This window comes from Rhinopithecus roxellana, chromosome 8, assembly GCF_007565055.1.
Source record: "Rhinopithecus roxellana isolate Shanxi Qingling chromosome 8, ASM756505v1, whole genome shotgun sequence".
Classification (NCBI taxonomy): Eukaryota; Metazoa; Chordata; class Mammalia; order Primates; family Cercopithecidae; genus Rhinopithecus; species Rhinopithecus roxellana.
This window is the reverse complement of record NC_044556.1, coordinates 48,190,151-48,194,140: the sequence shown is the minus strand read 5'-3', so window position 1 is coordinate 48,194,140 and position 3,990 is coordinate 48,190,151. Positions and strand designations below refer to the sequence as shown.

Genomic DNA, 3,990 nt, shown 5'->3' with positions numbered 1-3,990 from the left:
GACATGTTTACTCAGTATGCATGCAGCAGGATCCCTTCATGAATATTCAGAGCTCCTCCTATTCCCTGTTGAATATGTATATGTGGCCAACCAGATCAACATAAATCCCTGTTTCCCGCCCCTCTCCCTGGAAACCTACTTTTCAGGTTTCAGCAAGTGGGTATGCCTCCCAGTCTGTCAGAATGGACGCCTTGCAGGCTGTAACCCTTTATAAAAAATAAAATCTCCTTTCTTTCTAAATTTATAAATTGTGTGATTTTTCACTTGACAGCTTTCAGTTGTCAGTCAAGTCACTGACTGGGAAAAGTCATTTGCAATATATTTATTTGAAAAATGACTCAATTCCTGAATATATAAGAGAGCTTTCATAAATCAGTAATATAAAGCTAAGCCAAATAAAATTGGGCAAAATATCCAAATAGGCCTTTGAAAAGGATAATTTCTTATATGTTGGAAGCCATAAGAAAATATGCTTCATAGTATTGCTCGTTAGGCAAGTACAAATTAATTCCACATGGAGACATCACTAACCACTCATCAGTATATGGTTACTTTTTTAATTTTCTGAGACAGGGTCTCACTCTGTCACCCAAGCTGGAGTGCAACGGTGCGATCTTGGCTCTCTGCAACCTCCCCCTCCTGAGTAGCTGGGACTACAAGTGCATGCCACCATGCCCGCTAATTGTTGTATTTTTAGTAGAAACGGGGTTTTGCCATGTTGGCCAGTTTGGTCTGAGAGCACAGCTACATTTTAAAAAGTTAGTACACCAAATGCCGACAAGAATTTGGTGCCACTTCAACTGTCACTGCTGGTGAAAAAACATTCTAGAAGACTGGCAATTTATACCAATGTTAAACTTATACTCAGGTCATGACCCAGCAATTGAAGTACTTCCATGAATCTCAAGTGCACAAAAAGACTGTTATAAGAATATTCATCACAAGAATTCAGTAACACCACAATTGAGAAGTGATCCATGAACTACGTGGATATATCTCATGAGTATAACGAACATAGCTGCAGAAAAAAGGCCAGATACAAAAGATATGTCCATTCACTCATGTGAACTTTAAGAACAGGTGATTGTAACCTATGGGAATAGGCATCAGAATAGTGATTAAGAGGACACAGGGTGAGAATTGCCTGGAAGGGGCTCTAACAGGCCTTTCTCAGATGATGGCAATTTTCTATAACTTAAGCTGGATGGTGATTACATTTATCAAAATTAAACTGCACTAAAGACTTGTGAACTTTATGTGAACTGTAGTTTATTTACTGTTCTTATTCCTTGAACCCGGGAGATGGAGGTTGCAGTAAACCGAGATTGAGCCACGACATTCCAGCCTGGATGACAGAACAAGACTACATCTCAAAAGTACTAATAATAGTAATAATAGTCTTAACAGCAGAGGTGCACTAAAGCCATTGTGTCTTGCACAATCTTATTTTATGAGAATTTTTATGCCCTTATAAAAATCAGTGGATGGGGAATGGAGGCAAGCCGGTGTCGACCATGAAAACTGGTTTAGATTTTATTGTAAACTCACTAAAAGCTCGTTCTCATTTTGTGTTTTTTAAAAATCCCACTGATACAGCTGTTTTCTCTACCAGAAAGACTATAACTGCATTATTTCATCAGTGGAAGCTACAGACAAAGGGTCCTTGAGAGGTGGCATCTTCACCTACGGGATTTTTTTCTGCTTAATTGTGAGACTAAGAGCACGTCCAAGTTTTCCTTTTGGCCAGGCCGCCCCCTAGTTTATGCACTGTGGGCTAAACTCCAGAAGCTGGTGCCCTTCTGGGCCTGCGGTTTACTCTGCTCTCTGGAGGCTGCTAGGATTAAAGGTGAAGCAAATGACAGGTCTATTAGCCACAATCGCAGGATACAAAACACTGCTGTGACTCAGATTAGAACCCAGGTTGCAGCAACCACAACTAGAAGTATTAACCACTACACGACCGCAAAGCCTGCTGACAACCATTGTACCTCTTATATATATATATTTTTTTAATGTAAAAACACTCACACTATTTTCTTTTTTTTTTATTTATTTTTTATTATTATAGTTTAAGTTCTAGGGTACACGTGCATAACGTGCAGGTTTGTTACATATGTATACTTGTGCCATGTTGGTGTGCTGCACCCATCAACTCGTCAGCACCCATCAATTCATCATTTATATCAGGTATAACTCCCAATGCAATTCCTCCCCCCACCCCCCTCCCCATGATAGGCCCCGATGTGTGATGTTCCCTTTCCCGAGTCCAAGTGATCTCATTGTTCAGTTCCCACCTATGAGTGAGAACATGTGGTGTTTGGTTTTCTCTTCTTGTGATAGTTTGCTAAGAATGATGGTTTCCAGCTGCATCCATGTCCCTACAAAGGACGCAAACTCATCATTTTTTATGGCTGCATAGTATTCCATGGTGTATATGTGCCACATTTTCTTAATCCAGTCTGTCACAGGTGGACATTTGGGTTGATTCCAAGTCTTTGCTATTGTGAATAGCACTCACACTATTTTCTATGCTTTATTCTTGGACGTCTGCAGATTTTCGTGCTTTTCTCTCTTTCATGTACTTCTCCGTTACTCTCTCCCCACTCTGCTACATAATTTTAAAAAGTCTCATCTCTCAGGATCCGGCCACTGCCTCTACAACAAGCCTCCTGGGAGATCTTGTTGTCCCATCTACACCTCTGCCTTCTTTTTTTTTTTTTTTTTTTTTCCGAAGTCGATGTGTCGTCCAGGCTGGAGTGCAGCAGCTCGATCTTGGCTCACCGCAACCTCCGCCTCCCAGGTTCAAGCGATTCTCCTGCCTCAACCTCCCAAGTAGCTGGAATAGCAGGTGCATGCCACCACATTCGGCTAATTTTTGTATTTTTAGTAGAGACGAATTTCACCGTGTTAGCCAGGAAGGTCTTGAACTCTTGACCTCAAGCGATCCATCCGCCTCGGCCTCACACAGTGCTGGGATTACAGGCGTGAGCCACCGTGCCCGGCCAAATTTCAGGCCAACACCTGTTGACACACATTACCACACAGCCAGACACACGGAATCCCTCGCGGAATACCGATGGGCCCACAAAACACGCGGAGGCCGCGGTGGCTGATGATGTTAGCAAATTCGGTCCACGTCGTCTGGGGTACAGCCTCGAGGGTCCACTGGCCACCCCTGCTCAAGGACCAGTCTCCGCCGCTCCTCTCATCTCCACGCAGATTCTTCCCCACACACCTCCCCTTTCTTTGGGCCGCCGAGGCCTCTTGGACCTTTGAGGTGACAGCCCCGCCTGCAGCTTCTCTCCTTCCTGGAGTTTCATTTCTTGATCCTCTCCATAGTGGCTCCGCGGTAAGCCCAAGGTCCAGCACGCGAATCAGGAACCTGATGGTTCTTTGGGTTTGCAGGGATCCGCTCAGAGAATAGATGAAGGTAACAGGTACCAATATCAAAACTGCAGTGACTCACCAGAAACACTTCGTGCTTGCCATTTTGCTAAGCCGTTTGTTGAGTCCAACAAGTGCAGGGGTCCTGGGTTAGTCTCCTGAATGTCTTTTGCCGCTATTTTGACGAGTGTTGGCAGTTTACTTTGTGGTGGCCAAGCCCCTAAATGCACTATTTGGTTATGGAGTATAATTTTGCAGGGAAGAAGTGAAAAACACAAACTGATTGCATTGGCCGGGAATTGAACCCGGGTCTCCTGCGTGGGAGGCGAGAATTCTACCAGTTGAACTACCAATGCCTCTCTCTACCAATGTCCTGGAGGATACTGAAAAAGAGTATCTAGAAAGACTTATCAAATTAATTCATTTATCAGATCAAATTCTTAACTCTCAGAAAGGTCTTTCTACCTGCATTACAAACCCATATAATAAAATACCAGAAATTCATTCATGTTTCTTTTTTCTAATCCTAAATCTTCAATTGTCAACCTCAAACTGCTGCCTTAGTGGTTCTGAGAAGGTAACCTAACTGGTAGTTTAGGTAAGTAA

The 3,990-nt window shown here is 43.1% G+C and overlaps 1 non-coding gene across 1 annotated transcript; it reads right to left on the bottom strand.

The window, feature by feature from the left end:
• Positions 1–3,668: 3,668 nt before the first annotated feature.
• TRNAG-CCC lies at positions 3,669–3,740 on the bottom strand. Its single transcript has one exon. It is a non-coding gene; the product is annotated as a tRNA-Gly (tRNA).
• Positions 3,741–3,990: the final 250 nt, after the last annotated feature.